The 15,983-nt window shown below is 36.0% G+C and overlaps 8 non-coding genes across 8 annotated transcripts; all 8 read left to right on the forward strand.

The window, feature by feature from the left end:
* Positions 1-549: 549 nt before the first annotated feature.
* Positions 550-622, forward strand: TRNAR-UCG (transfer RNA arginine (anticodon UCG)). Its single transcript has one exon. It is a non-coding gene; the product is annotated as a tRNA-Arg (tRNA).
* A 1,862-nt stretch (positions 623-2,484) lies between these two features.
* TRNAR-UCG (transfer RNA arginine (anticodon UCG)) lies at positions 2,485-2,557 on the forward strand. Its single transcript has one exon. It is a non-coding gene; the product is annotated as a tRNA-Arg (tRNA).
* A 1,864-nt stretch (positions 2,558-4,421) lies between these two features.
* TRNAR-UCG (transfer RNA arginine (anticodon UCG)) lies at positions 4,422-4,494 on the forward strand. The gene has a single exon. It is a non-coding gene; the product is annotated as a tRNA-Arg (tRNA).
* Positions 4,495-6,356: 1,862 nt separating this feature from the next.
* TRNAR-UCG (transfer RNA arginine (anticodon UCG)) lies at positions 6,357-6,429 on the forward strand. The gene has a single exon. It is a non-coding gene; the product is annotated as a tRNA-Arg (tRNA).
* A 1,866-nt stretch (positions 6,430-8,295) lies between these two features.
* Positions 8,296-8,368, forward strand: TRNAR-UCG (transfer RNA arginine (anticodon UCG)). The gene has a single exon. It is a non-coding gene; the product is annotated as a tRNA-Arg (tRNA).
* Positions 8,369-10,232: 1,864 nt separating this feature from the next.
* On the forward strand, positions 10,233-10,305 carry TRNAR-UCG (transfer RNA arginine (anticodon UCG)). Its single transcript has one exon. It is a non-coding gene; the product is annotated as a tRNA-Arg (tRNA).
* A 1,862-nt stretch (positions 10,306-12,167) lies between these two features.
* Positions 12,168-12,240, forward strand: TRNAR-UCG (transfer RNA arginine (anticodon UCG)). The gene has a single exon. It is a non-coding gene; the product is annotated as a tRNA-Arg (tRNA).
* A 1,861-nt stretch (positions 12,241-14,101) lies between these two features.
* Positions 14,102-14,174, forward strand: TRNAR-UCG (transfer RNA arginine (anticodon UCG)). Its single transcript has one exon. It is a non-coding gene; the product is annotated as a tRNA-Arg (tRNA).
* The last annotated feature ends 1,809 nt before the right edge of the window (positions 14,175-15,983 follow it).

Below are 15,983 nucleotides of genomic sequence, written 5' to 3' on the forward strand. Positions count from 1 at the left end.
CTTGATAGTAAAAACCGTATTTCATTTTTTTTGTGTCCTGAATTGGCAGTGTTTCAAAATCGATTTCTAAAGGGCATCTAGTATATCAGAAATTACACTGATACCTTAGTTAGTTGTTGATATGTGTTTGTGTTGTTAAGCGGAATGGGCAGTATATGCTCTATCCAGAAGGAGAATCGAAAGCATATTTTTAGCATTGTAACAGATCACCCATGACGTCGAGCCAACGTGAGGATTTGTTATTGTTCGTTTTTGTTTTACGTCATGATATCGCAATTTTGTACGAAACCTTTGTAATTATGAGAGGACAAGGAAGATATTTTGGAAGAAGTTTTTGATTTGCCACCCTACTTCGAAATGTTGTATTGTGTGCACTATTAAACTAAGAGTAGAAGAAGTACTATCTGTGGATATTAAAGTGCTAAAATCCTGGTCTCGTTAGCCGTTTTTGGAAAAATAAATAGTCGGAAGAAAAAGGAAAATGAAAAAAGCGTTACCTGTTAATGTGATAATATTCGAATACACCTAATAGGAAATACAACTCGAAAAGTCCGCGTGGCCTAATGGATAAGGCGTCTGACTTCGGATCAGAAGACTGCAGGTTCGAATCCTGTCGCGGACGACGAGTTACTTATTTTGAGAACGCTGATAAACCTCAATGAGGATGGAATATGCTATAACTTGCACCATCAAGAATTTACTGCTTTTCTCTTAAAGTCTTTGGAAAGAACAGGATTGATTCAAATACGAAAAGCACTTTTAAAAGACTAAACTATAGTACTGTGAAATAATAATGTCTATGTTGAAGTTTGCGCATTAGATTTCAAAACAATTCCACAGTGTCAGCATTGGAGTCTTATGACGCTAAAATCCGAAATTTCGTTCTAGATGCGGAAATGTACCAGAGAGGTCACTTTTTATCTTTCGACTTAAATAGGACTAAACAAACTCAATACCGAACGGTATTCGATAACGTGAAACATTACCATTCTAATACACTTTTAGGACGTTCTCCTCACTTCATTTCATCGGAACTCAACATACGGACGTACGATGAACTAGGGTCTCTTCGAGTGTTGATACTGTTCGAGAATTGCACATTATTATTCTAATAAAACACGTTGAGACTTAGATAAAAGAGTAAAGAGTGTCAATCAGTCAGAGAGTGAGATATCTTGCGTGCAATAGACCTCTTCGAAACCCAGTATTCCCTTTAGAATTGTTGTAATTTTAGCTTTATTGAAGAGGAATCGAAAACTATACTATCGTGCAGTTTTCTTTACGAGTGCAAAAGTGTGACGTTTACATCATTAACCTGAAATATAATAATTTCAGTAACGTGTACAAACATGTATTATCATAACTAGTTAAGTCTGTAAATGACTCAGTACTATATAAGTTTAATATAAATTCCAACATGCGACTAGACCCAGTATTTCTGGGTGGATAAGGCACTCGACTAGAAATCCCAGGGTGGGGGATTTCGAACCCCGTCACACCAAACAAGCTCGGCCTATCAGCAATGGAGTCGTTGTTATATTACCCTCAATCCAACTATTCCTCTGTGAAAAAGAAGCCCAGGAGTTTCTGATGAGCGGAAACTTCTAGCTGCTCTCTCTATATTTTTCGCTGCTTAATTTGAGATGACTAGAGCTGATAGGCTTCGATTAACTTTGCGCAAAATTAAAAACAATATATATACGAATGAGACTCTTCAGTTACGCCTAATAACAAAGACGCTTCGATTGCGAAGCCCACTTTTATATTTTTTTTACTCGATTTACGACTTAAATCCTTTTACTAGGTAAGTTGAGTACGACTAGATGTTTATGTCAAACATATTCGAGCACAACTTGAAAAAAAAGAAAAAGGTTTTTCTCTTTACTTTTATCACTATTTCGTCAGTGAAAAGTGATATTTGAAAATAACTCGATGACTTGATAGTAAAAACCGTATTTCATTTTTTTTGTGTACTGAATTGGCACTGTTTCAAAATCGATTTCTAAAGGGCATCTAGTATATCAGAAATTACACTGATACCTTAGTTAGTTGTTGATATGTGTTTGTGTTGTTAAGCGGAATGGGCAGTATATGCTCTATCCAGAAGGAGAATCGAAAGCATATTTTTAGCATTGTAACAGATCACCCATGACGTCGAGCCAACGTGAGGATTTGTTATTGTTCGTTTTTTGTTTTACGTCATGATATCGCAATTTTGTACGAAACCTTTGTAATTATGAGAGGACAAGGAAGATATTTTGAAGAAGTTTTGATTTGCCACCCTACTTCGAAATGTTGTATTGTGTGCACTATTAAACTAAGAGTAGAAGAAGTACTATCTGTGGATATTAAAGTGCTAAAATCCTGGTCTCGTTAGCCGTTTTTGGAAAAATAAATAGTCGGAAGAAAAAGGAAAATGAAAAAAGCGTTACCTGTTAATGTGATAATATTCGAATACACCTAATAGGAAATACAACTCGAAAAGTCCGCGTGGCCTAATGGATAAGGCGTCTGACTTCGGATCAGAAGACTGCAGGTTCGAATCCTGTCGCGGACGACGAGTTACTTATTTTGAGAACGCTGATAAACCTCAATGAGGATGGAATATGCTATAACTTGCACCATCAAGAATTTACTGCTTTTCTCTTAAAGTCTTTGGAAAGAACAGGATTGATTCAAATACGAAAAGCACTTTTAAAAGACTAAACTATAGTACTGTGAAATAATAATGTCTATGTTGAAGTTTGCGCATTAGATTTCAAAACAATTCCACAGTGTCAGCATTGGAGTCTTATGACGCTAAAATCCGAAATTTCGTTCTAGATGCGGAAATGTACCAGAGAGGTCACTTTTTATCTTTCGACTTAAATAGGACTAAACAAACTCAATACCGAACGGTATTCGATAACGTGAAACATTACCATTCTAATACACTTTTAGGACGTTCTCCTCACTTCATTTCATCGGAACTCAACATACGGACGTACGATGAACTAGGGTCTCTTCGAGTGTTGATACTGTTCGAGAATTGCACATTATTATTCTAATAAAACACGTTGAGACTTAGATAAAAGAGTAAAGAGTGTCAATCAGTCAGAGAGTGAGATATCTTGCGTGCAATAGACCTCTTCGAAACCCAGTATTCCCTTTAGAATTGTTGTAATTTTAGCTTTATTGAAGAGGAATCGAAAACTATACTATCGTGCAGTTTTCTTTACGAGTGCAAAAGTGTGACGTTTACATCATTAACCTGAAATATAATAATTTCAGTAACATGTACAAACATGTATTATCATAACTAGTTAAGTCTGTAAATGACTCAATACTATATAAGTTTAATATAAATTCCAACATGCGACTAGACCCAGTATTTCTGGGTGGATAAGGCACTCGACTAGAAATCCCAGGGTGGGGGATTTCGAACCCCGTCACACCAAACAAGCTCGGCCTATCAGCAATGGAGTCGTTGTTATATTACCCTCAATCCAACTATTCCTCTGTGAAAAAGAAGCCCAGGAGTTTCTGATGAGCGGAAACTTCTAGCTGCTCTCTCTATATTTTTCGCTGCTTAATTTGAGATGACTAGAGCTGATAGGCTTCGATTAACTTTGCGCAAAATTAAAAAACAATATATATACGAATGAGACTCTTCAGTTACGCCTAATAACAAAGACGCTTCGATTGCGAAGCCCACTTTTATATTTTTTTTACTCGATTTACGACTTAAATCCTTTTACTAGGTAAGTTGAGTACGACTAGATGTTTATGTCAAACATATTCGAGCACAACTTGAAAAAAAAAGAAAAAGGTTTTTCTCTTTACTTTTATCACTATTTCGTCAGTGAAAAGTGATATTTGAAAATAACTCGATGACTTGATAGTAAAAACCGTATTTCATTTTTTTTGTGTCCTGAATTGGCAGTGTTTCAAAATCGATTTCTAAAGGGCATCTAGTATATCAGAAATTACACTGATACCTTAGTTAGTTGTTGATATGTGTTTGTGTTGTTAAGCGGAATGGGCAGTATATGCTCTATCCAGAAGGAGAATCGAAAGCATATTTTTAGCATTGTAACAGATCACCCATGACGTCGAGCCAACGTGAGGATTTGTTATTGTTCGTTTTTGTTTTACGTCATGATATCGCAATTTTGTACGAAACCTTTGTAATTATGAGAGGACAAGGAAGATATTTTGGAAGAAGTTTTGATTTGCCACCCTACTTCGAAATGTTGTATTGTGCGCACTATTAAACTAAGAGTAGAAGAAGTACTATCTGTGGATATTAAAGTGCTAAAATCCTGGTCTCGTTAGCCGTTTTTGGAAAAACAAATAGTCGGAAGGAAAAAGAAAATGAAAAAAGCGTTACCTGTTAATGTGATAATATTCGAATACACCTAATAGGAAATACAACTCGAAAAGTCCGCGTGGCCTAATGGATAAGGCGTCTGACTTCGGATCAGAAGACTGCAGGTTCGAATCCTGTCGCGGACGACGAGTTACTTATTTTGAGAACGCTGATAAACCTCAATGAGGATGGAATATGCTATAACTTGCACCATCAAGAATTTACTGCTTTTCTCTTAAAGTCTTTGGAAAGAACAGGATTGATTCAAATACGAAAAGCACTTTTAAAAGACTAAACTATAGTACTGTGAAATAATAATGTCTATGTTGAAGTTTGCGCATTAGATTTCAAAACAATTCCACAGTGTCAGCATTGGAGTCTTATGACGCTAAAATCCGAAATTTCGTTCTAGATGCGGAAATGTACCAGAGAGGTCACTTTTTATCTTTCGACTTAAATAGGACTAAACAAACTCAATACCGAACGGTATTCGATAACGTGAAACATTACCATTCTAATACACTTTTAGGACGTTCTCCTCACTTCATTTCATCGGAACTCAACATACGGACGTACGATGAACTAGGGTCTCTTCGAGTGTTGATACTGTTCGAGAATTGCACATTATTATTCTAATAAAACACGTTGAGACTTAGATAAAAGAGTAAAGAGTGTCAATCAGTCAGAGAGTGAGATATCTTGCGTGCAATAGACCTCTTCGAAACCCAGTATTCCCTTTAGAATTGTTGTAATTTTAGCTTTATTGAAGAGGAATCGAAAACTATACTATCGTGCAGTTTTCTTTACGAGTGCAAAAGTGTGACGTTTACATCATTAACCTGAAATATAATAATTTCAGTAACATGTACAAACATGTATTATCATAACTAGTTAAGTCTGTAAATGACTCAATACTATATAAGTTTAATATAAATTCCAACATGCGACTAGACCCAGTATTTCTGGGTGGATAAGGCACTCGACTAGAAATCCCAGGGTGGGGGATTTCGAACCCCGTCACACCAAACAAGCTCGGCCTATCAGCAATGGAGTCGTTGTTATATTACCCTCAATCCAACTATTCCTCTGTGAAAAAGAAGCCCAGGAGTTTCTGATGAGCGGAAACTTCTAGCTGCTCTCTCTATATTTTCGCTGCTTAATTTGAGATGACTAGAGCTGATAGGCTTCGATTAACTTTGCGCAAAATTAAAAAAATATATATATACGAATGAGACTCTTCAGTTACGCCTAATAACAAAGACGCTTCGATTGCGAAGCCCACTTTTATATTTTTTTTACTCGATTTACGACTTAAATCCTTTACTAGGTAAGTTGAGTACGACTAGATGTTTATGTCAAACATATTCGAGCACAACTTGAAAAAAAAAGAAAAAGGTTTTTCTCTTTACTTTTATCACTATTTCGTCAGTGAAAAGTGATATTTGAAAATAACTCGATGACTTGATAGTAAAAACCGTATTTCATTTTTTTTGTGTCCTGAATTGGCAGTGTTTCAAAATCGATTTCTAAAGGGCATCTAGTATATCAGAAATTACACTGATACCTTAGTTAGTTGTTGATATGTGTTTGTGTTGTTAAGCGGAATGGGCAGTATATGCTCTATCCAGAAGGAGAATCGAAAGCATATTTTTAGCATTGTAACAGATCACCCATGACGTCGAGCCAACGTGAGGATTTGTTATTGTTCGTTTTTGTTTTACGTCATGATATCGCAATTTTGTACGAAACCTTTGTAATTATGAGAGGACAAGGAAGATATTTTGGAAGAAGTTTTGATTTGCCACCCTACTTCGAAATGTTGTATTGTGTGCACTATTAAACTAAGAGTAGAAGAAGTACTATCTGTGGATATTAAAGTGCTAAAATCCTGGTCTCGTTAGCCGTTTTTGGAAAAATAAATAGTCGGAAGAAAAAGGAAAATGAAAAAAGCGTTACCTGTTAATGTGATAATATTCGAATACACCTAATAGGAAATACAACTCGAAAAGTCCGCGTGGCCTAATGGATAAGGCGTCTGACTTCGGATCAGAAGACTGCAGGTTCGAATCCTGTCGCGGACGACGAGTTACTTATTTTGAGAACGCTGATAAACCTCAATGAGGATGGAATATGCTATAACTTGCACCATCAAGAATTTACTGCTTTTCTCTTAAAGTCTTTGGAAAGAACAGGATTGATTCAAATACGAAAAGCACTTTTAAAAGACTAAACTATAGTACTGTGAAATAATAATGTCTATGTTGAAGTTTGCGCATTAGATTTCAAAACAATTCCACAGTGTCAGCATTGGAGTCTTATGACGCTAAAATCCGAAATTTCGTTCTAGATGCGGAAATGTACCAGAGAGGTCACTTTTTATCTTTCGACTTAAATAGGACTAAACAAACTCAATACCGAACGGTATTCGATAACGTGAAACATTACCATTCTAATACACTTTTAGGACGTTCTCCTCACTTCATTTCATCGGAACTCAACATACGGACGTACGATGAACTAGGGTCTCTTCGAGTGTTGATACTGTTCGAGAATTGCACATTATTATTCTAATAAAACACGTTGAGACTTAGATAAAAGAGTAAAGAGTGTCAATCAGTCAGAGAGTGAGATATCTTGCGTGCAATAGACCTCTTCGAAACCCAGTATTCCCTTTAGAATTGTTGTAATTTTAGCTTTATTGAAGAGGAATCGAAAACTATACTATCGTGCAGTTTTCTTTACGAGTGCAAAAGTGTGACGTTTACATCATTAACCTGAAATATAATAATTTCAGTAACATGTACAAACATGTATTATCATAACTAGTTAAGTCTGTAAATGACTCAATACTATATAAGTTTAATATAAATTCCAACATGCGACTAGACCCAGTATTTCTGGGTGGATAAGGCACTCGACTAGAAATCCCAGGGTGGGGGGATTTCGAACCCCGTCACACCAAACAAGCTCGGCCTATCAGCAATGGAGTCGTTGTTATATTACCCTCAATCCAACTATTCCTCTGTGAAAAAGAAGCCCAGGAGTTTCTGATGAGCGGAAACTTCTAGCTGCTCTCTCTATATTTTTCGCTGCTTAATTTGAGATGACTAGAGCTGATAGGCTTCGATTAACTTTGCGCAAAATTAAAAAAATATATATATACGAATGAGACTCTTCAGTTACGCCTAATAACAAAGACGCTTCGATTGCGAAGCCCACTTTTATATTTTTTTTACTCGATTTACGACTTAAATCCTTTTACTAGGTAAGTTGAGTACGACTAGATGTTTATGTCAAACATATTCGAGCACAACTTGAAAAAAAAAGAAAAAGGTTTTTCTCTTTACTTTTATCACTATTTCGTCAGTGAAAAGTGATATTTGAAAATAACTCGATGACTTGATAGTAAAAAACCGTATTTCATTTTTTTTGTGTCCTGAATTGGCAGTGTTTCAAAATCGATTTCTAAAGGGCATCTAGTATATCAGAAATTACACTGATACCTTAGTTAGTTGTTGATATGTGTTTGTGTTGTTAAGCGGAATGGGCAGTATATGCTCTATCCAGAAGGAGAATCGAAAGCATATTTTTAGCATTGTAACAGATCACCCATGACGTCGAGCCAACGTGAGGATTTGTTATTGTTCGTTTTTGTTTTACGTCATGATATCGCAATTTTGTACGAAACCTTTGTAATTATGAGAGGACAAGGAAGATATTTTGGAAGAAGTTTTGATTTGCCACCCTACTTCGAAATGTTGTATTGTGTGCACTATTAAACTAAGAGTAGAAGAAGTACTATCTGTGGATATTAAAGTGCTAAAATCCTGGTCTCGTTAGCCGTTTTTGGAAAAATAAATAGTCGGAAGAAAAAGGAAAATGAAAAAAGCGTTACCTGTTAATGTGATAATATTCGAATACACCTAATAGGAAATACAACTCGAAAAGTCCGCGTGGCCTAATGGATAAGGCGTCTGACTTCGGATCAGAAGACTGCAGGTTCGAATCCTGTCGCGGACGACGAGTTACTTATTTTGAGAACGCTGATAAACCTCAATGAGGATGGAATATGCTATAACTTGCACCATCAAGAATTTACTGCTTTTCTCTTAAAGTCTTTGGAAAGAACAGGATTGATTCAAATACGAAAAGCACTTTTAAAAGACTAAACTATAGTACTGTGAAATAATAATGTCTATGTTGAAGTTTGCGCATTAGATTTCAAAACAATTCCACAGTGTCAGCATTGGAGTCTTATGACGCTAAAATCCGAAATTTCGTTCTAGATGCGGAAATGTACCAGAGAGGTCACTTTTTATCTTTCGACTTAAATAGGACTAAACAAACTCAATACCGAACGGTATTCGATAACGTGAAACATTACCATTCTAATACACTTTTAGGACGTTCTCCTCACTTCATTTCATCGGAACTCAACATACGGACGTACGATGAACTAGGGTCTCTTCGAGTGTTGATACTGTTCGAGAATTGCACATTATTATTCTAATAAAACACGTTGAGACTTAGATAAAAGAGTAAAGAGTGTCAATCAGTCAGAGAGTGAGATATCTTGCGTGCAATAGACCTCTTCGAAACCCAGTATTCCCTTTAGAATTGTTGTAATTTTAGCTTTATTGAAGAGGAATCGAAAACTATACTATCGTGCAGTTTTCTTTACGAGTGCAAAAGTGTGACGTTTACATCATTAACCTGAAATATAATAATTTCAGTAACATGTACAAACATGTATTATCATAACTAGTTAAGTCTGTAAATGACTCAATACTATATAAGTTTAATATAAATTCCAACATGCGACTAGACCCAGTATTTCTGGGTGGATAAGGCACTCGACTAGAAATCCCAGGGTGGGGGATTTCGAACCCCGTCACACCAAACAAGCTCGGCCTATCAGCAATGGAGTCGTTGTTATATTACCCTCAATCCAACTATTCCTCTGTGAAAAAGAAGCCCAGGAGTTTCTGATGAGCGGAAACTTCTAGCTGCTCTCTCTATATTTTTCGCTGCTTAATTTGAGATGACTAGAGCTGATAGGCTTCGATTAACTTTGCGCAAAATTAAAAAAATATATATATACGAATGAGACTCTTCAGTTACGCCTAATAACAAAGACGCTTCGATTGCGAAGCCCACTTTTATATTTTTTTTACTCGATTTACGACTTAAATCCTTTTACTAGGTAAGTTGAGTACGACTAGATGTTTATGTCAAACATATTCGAGCACAACTTGAAAAAAAAAGAAAAAGGTTTTTCTCTTTACTTTTATCACTATTTCGTCAGTGAAAAGTGATATTTGAAAATAACTCGATGACTTGATAGTAAAAACCGTATTTCATTTTTTTTGTGTCCTGAATTGGCAGTGTTTCAAAATCGATTTCTAAAGGGCATCTAGTATATCAGAAATTACACTGATACCTTAGTTAGTTGTTGATATGTGTTTGTGTTGTTAAGCGGAATGGGCAGTATATGCTCTATCCAGAAGGAGAATCGAAAGCATATTTTTAGCATTGTAACAGATCACCCATGACGTCGAGCCAACGTGAGGATTTGTTATTGTTCGTTTTTGTTTTACGTCATGATATCGCAATTTTGTACGAAACCTTTGTAATTATGAGAGGACAAGGAAGATATTTTGGAAGAAGTTTTGATTTGCCACCCTACTTCGAAATGTTGTATTGTGTGCACTATTAAACTAAGAGTAGAAGAAGTACTATCTGTGGATATTAAAGTGCTAAAATCCTGGTCTCGTTAGCCGTTTTTGGAAAAATAAATAGTCGGAAGAAAAAGGAAAATGAAAAAAGCGTTACCTGTTAATGTGATAATATTCGAATACACCTAATAGGAAATACAACTCGAAAAGTCCGCGTGGCCTAATGGATAAGGCGTCTGACTTCGGATCAGAAGACTGCAGGTTCGAATCCTGTCGCGGACGACGAGTTACTTATTTTGAGAACGCTGATAAACCTCAATGAGGATGGAATATGCTATAACTTGCACCATCAAGAATTTACTGCTTTTCTCTTAAAGTCTTTGGAAAGAACAGGATTGATTCAAATACGAAAAGCACTTTTAAAAGACTAAACTATAGTACTGTGAAATAATAATGTCTATGTTGAAGTTTGCGCATTAGATTTCAAAACAATTCCACAGTGTCAGCATTGGAGTCTTATGACGCTAAAATCCGAAATTTCGTTCTAGATGCGGAAATGTACCAGAGAGGTCACTTTTTATCTTTCGACTTAAATAGGACTAAACAAACTCAATACCGAACGGTATTCGATAACGTGAAACATTACCATTCTAATACACTTTTAGGACGTTCTCCTCACTTCATTTCATCGGAACTCAACATACGGACGTACGATGAACTAGGGTCTCTTCGAGTGTTGATACTGTTCGAGAATTGCACATTATTATTCTAATAAAACACGTTGAGACTTAGATAAAAGAGTAAAGAGTGTCAATCAGTCAGAGAGTGAGATATCTTGCGTGCAATAGACCTCTTCGAAACCCAGTATTCCCTTTAGAATTGTTGTAATTTTAGCTTTATTGAAGAGGAATCGAAAACTATACTATCGTGCAGTTTTCTTTACGAGTGCAAAAGTGTGACGTTTACATCATTAACCTGAAATATAATAATTTCAGTAACATGTACAAACATGTATTATCATAACTAGTTAAGTCTGTAAATGACTCAATACTATATAAGTTTAATATAAATTCCAACATGCGACTAGACCCAGTATTTCTGGGTGGATAAGGCACTCGACTAGAAATCCCAGGGTGGGGGATTTCGAACCCCGTCACACCAAACAAGCTCGGCCTATCAGCAATGGAGTCGTTGTTATATTACCCTCAATCCAACTATTCCTCTGTGAAAAAGAAGCCCAGGAGTTTCTGATGAGCGGAAACTTCTAGCTGCTCTCTCTATATTTTCGCTGCTTAATTTGAGATGACTAGAGCTGATAGGCTTCGATTAACTTTGCGCAAAATTAAAAAACAATATATATACGAATGAGACTCTTCAGTTACGCCTAATAACAAAGACGCTTCGATTGCGAAGCCCACTTTTATATTTTTTTTACTCGATTTACGACTTAAATCCTTTTACTAGGTAAGTTGAGTACGACTAGATGTTTATGTCAAACATATTCGAGCACAACTTGAAAAAAAAAGAAAAAGGTTTTTCTCTTTACTTTTATCACTATTTCGTCAGTGAAAAGTGATATTTGAAAATAACTCGATGACTTGATAGTAAAAACCGTATTTCATTTTTTTTGTGTCCTGAATTGGCAGTGTTTCAAAATCGATTTCTAAAGGGCATCTAGTATATCAGAAATTACACTGATACCTTAGTTAGTTGTTGATATGTGTTTGTGTTGTTAAGCGGAATGGGCAGTATATGCTCTATCCAGAAGGAGAATCGAAAGCATATTTTAGCATTGTAACAGATCACCCATGACGTCGAGCCAACGTGAGGATTTGTTATTGTTCGTTTTTGTTTTACGTCATGATATCGCAATTTTGTACGAAACCTTTGTAATTATGAGAGGACAAGGAAGATATTTTGGAAGAAGTTTTGATTTGCCACCCTACTTCGAAATGTTGTATTGTGTGCACTATTAAACTAAGAGTAGAAGAAGTACTATCTGTGGATATTAAAGTGCTAAAATCCTGGTCTCGTTAGCCGTTTTGGAAAAATAAATAGTCGGAAGAAAAAAGGAAAATGAAAAAAGCGTTACCTGTTAATGTGATAATATTCGAATACACCTAATAGGAAATACAACTCGAAAAGTCCGCGTGGCCTAATGGATAAGGCGTCTGACTTCGGATCAGAAGACTGCAGGTTCGAATCCTGTCGCGGACGACGAGTTACTTATTTTGAGAACGCTGATAAACCTCAATGAGGATGGAACATGCTATAACTTGCACCATCAAGAATTTACTGCTTTTCTCTTAAAGTCTTTGGAAAGAACAGGATTGATTCAAATACGAAAAGCACTTTTAAAAGACTAAACTATAGTACTGTGAAATAATAATGTCTATGTTGAAGTTTGCGCATTAGATTTCAAAACAATTCCACAGTGTCAGCATTGGAGTCTTATGACGCTAAAATCCGAAATTTCGTTCTAGATGCGGAAATGTACCAGAGAGGTCACTTTTTATCTTTCGACTTAAATAGGACTAAACAAACTCAATACCGAACGGTATTCGATAACGTGAAACATTACCATTCTAATACACTTTTAGGACGTTCTCCTCACTTCATTTCATCGGAACTCAACATACGGACGTACGATGAACTAGGGTCTCTTCGAGTGTTGATACTGTTCGAGAATTGCACATTATTATTCTAATAAAACACGTTGAGACTTAGATAAAAGAGTAAAGAGTGTCAATCAGTCAGAGAGTGAGATATCTTGCGTGCAATAGACCTCTTCGAAACCCAGTATTCCCTTTAGAATTGTTGTAATTTTAGCTTTATTGAAGAGGAATCGAAAACTATACTATCGTGCAGTTTTCTTTACGAGTGCAAAAGTGTGACGTTTACATCATTAACCTGAAATATAATAATTTCAGTAACATGTACAAACATGTATTATCATAACTAGTTAAGTCTGTAAATGACTCAATACTATATAAGTTTAATATAAATTCCAACATGCGACTAGACCCAGTATTTCTGGGTGGATAAGGCACTCGACTAGAAATCCCAGGGTGGGGGATTTCGAACCCCGTCACACCAAACAAGCTCGGCCTATCAGCAATGGAGTCGTTGTTATATTACCCTCAATCCAACTATTCCTCTGTGAAAAAGAAGCCCAGGAGTTTCTGATGAGCGGAAACTTCTAGCTGCTCTCTCTATATTTTCGCTGCTTAATTTGAGATGACTAGAGCTGATAGGCTTCGATTAACTTTGCGCAAAATTAAAAAAAATATATATACGAATGAGACTCTTCAGTTACGCCTAATAACAAAGACGCTTCGATTGCGAAGCCCACTTTTATATTTTTTTTACTCGATTTACGACTTAAATCCTTTTACTAGGTAAGTTGAGTACGACTAGATGTTTATGTCAAACATATTCGAGCACAACTTGAAAAAAAAAGAAAAAGGTTTTTCTCTTTACTTTTATCACTATTTCGTCAGTGAAAAGTGATATTTGAAAATAACTCGATGACTTGATAGTAAAAACCGTATTTCATTTTTTTTGTGTCCTGAATTGGCAGTGTTTCAAAATCGATTTCTAAAGGGCATCTAGTATATCAGAAATTACACTGATACCTTAGTTAGTTGTTGATATGTGTTTGTGTTGTTAAGCGGAATGGGCAGTATATGCTCTATCCAGAAGGAGAATCGAAAGCATATTTTTAGCATTGTAACAGATCACCCATGACGTCGAGCCAACGTGAGGATTTGTTATTGTTCGTTTTTGTTTTACGTCATGATATCGCAATTTTGTACGAAACCTTGTAATTATGAGAGGACAAGGAAGATATTTTGGAAGAAGTTTTGATTTGCCACCCTACTTCGAAATGTTGTATTGTGTGCACTATTAAACTAAGAGTAGAAGAAGTACTATCTGTGGATATTAAAGTGCTAAAATCCTGGTCTCGTTAGCCGTTTTTGGAAAAATAAATAGTCGGAAGAAAAAGGAAAATGAAAAAAGCGTTACCTGTTAATGTGATAATATTCGAATACACCTAATAGGAAATACAACTCGAAAAGTCCGCGTGGCCTAATGGATAAGGCGTCTGACTTCGGATCAGAAGACTGCAGGTTCGAATCCTGTCGCGGACGACGAGTTACTTATTTTGAGAACGCTGATAAACCTCAATGAGGATGGAATATGCTATAACTTGCACCATCAAGAATTTACTGCTTTTCTCTTAAAGTCTTTGGAAAGAACAGGATTGATTCAAATACGAAAAGCACTTTTAAAAGACTAAACTATAGTACTGTGAAATAATAATGTCTATGTTGAAGTTTGCGCATTAGATTTCAAAACAATTCCACAGTGTCAGCATTGGAGTCTTATGACGCTAAAATCCGAAATTTCGTTCTAGATGCGGAAATGTACCAGAGAGGTCACTTTTTATCTTTCGACTTAAATAGGACTAAACAAACTCAATACCGAACGGTATTCGATAACGTGAAACATTACCATTCTAATACACTTTTAGGACGTTCTCCTCACTTCATTTCATCGGAACTCAACATACGGACGTACGATGAACTAGGGTCTCTTCGAGTGTTGATACTGTTCGAGAATTGCACATTATTATTCTAATAAAACACGTTGAGACTTAGATAAAAGAGTAAAGAGTGTCAATCAGTCAGAGAGTGAGATATCTTGCGTGCAATAGACCTCTTCGAAACCCAGTATTCCCTTTAGAATTGTTGTAATTTTAGCTTTATTGAAGAGGAATCGAAAACTATACTATCGTGCAGTTTTCTTTACGAGTGCAAAAGTGTGACGTTTACATCATTAACCTGAAATATAATAATTTCAGTAACATGTACAAACATGTATTATCATAACTAGTTAAGTCTGTAAATGACTCAATACTATATAAGTTTAATATAAATTCCAACATGCGACTAGACCCAGTATTTCTGGGTGGATAAGGCACTCGACTAGAAATCCCAGGGTGGGGGATTTCGAACCCCGTCACACCAAACAAGCTCGGCCTATCAGCAATGGAGTCGTTGTTATATTACCCTCAATCCAACTATTCCTCTGTGAAAAAGAAGCCCAGGAGTTTCTGATGAGCGGAAACTTCTAGCTGCTCTCTCTATATTTTCGCTGCTTAATTTGAGATGACTAGAGCTGATAGGCTTCGATTAACTTTGCGCAAAATTAAAAAAAATATATATACGAATGAGACTCTTCAGTTACGCCTAATAACAAAGACGCTTCGATTGCGAAGCCCACTTTTATATTTTTTTTACTCGATTTACGACTTAAATCCTTTTACTAGGTAAGTTGAGTACGACTAGATGTTTATGTCAAACATATTCGAGCACAACTTGAAAAAAAAAAAAAAGGTTTTTCTTTACTTTTATCACTATTTCGTCAGTGAAAAGTGATATTTGAAAATAACTCGATGACTTGATAGTAAAAACCGTATTTCATTTTTTTTGTGTCCTGAATTGGCAGTGTTTCAAAATCGATTTCTAAAGGGCATCTAGTATATCAGAAATTACACTGATACCTTAGTTAGTTGTTGATATGTGTTTGTGTTGTTAAGCGGAATGGGCAGTATATGCTCTATCCAGAAGGAGAATCGAAAGCATATTTTTAGCATTGTAACAGATCACCCATGACGTCGAGCCAACGTGAGGATTTGTTATTGTTCGTTTTTGTTTTACGTCATGATATCGCAATTTTGTACGAAACCTTTGTAATTATGAGAGGACAAGGAAGATATTTTGGAAGAAGTTTTGATTTGCCACCCTACTTCGAAATGTTGTATTGTGTGCACTATTAAACTAAGAGTAGAAGAAGTACTATCTGTGGATATTAAAGTGCTAAAATCCTGGTCTCGTTAGCCGTTTTTGGAAAAATAAATAGTCGGAAGAAAAAGGAAAATGAAAAAAGCGTTACCT

This window comes from Tachypleus tridentatus, chromosome 3, assembly GCF_004210375.1.
Source record: "Tachypleus tridentatus isolate NWPU-2018 chromosome 3, ASM421037v1, whole genome shotgun sequence".
Taxonomy (NCBI): Eukaryota; Metazoa; Arthropoda; class Merostomata; order Xiphosura; family Limulidae; genus Tachypleus; species Tachypleus tridentatus.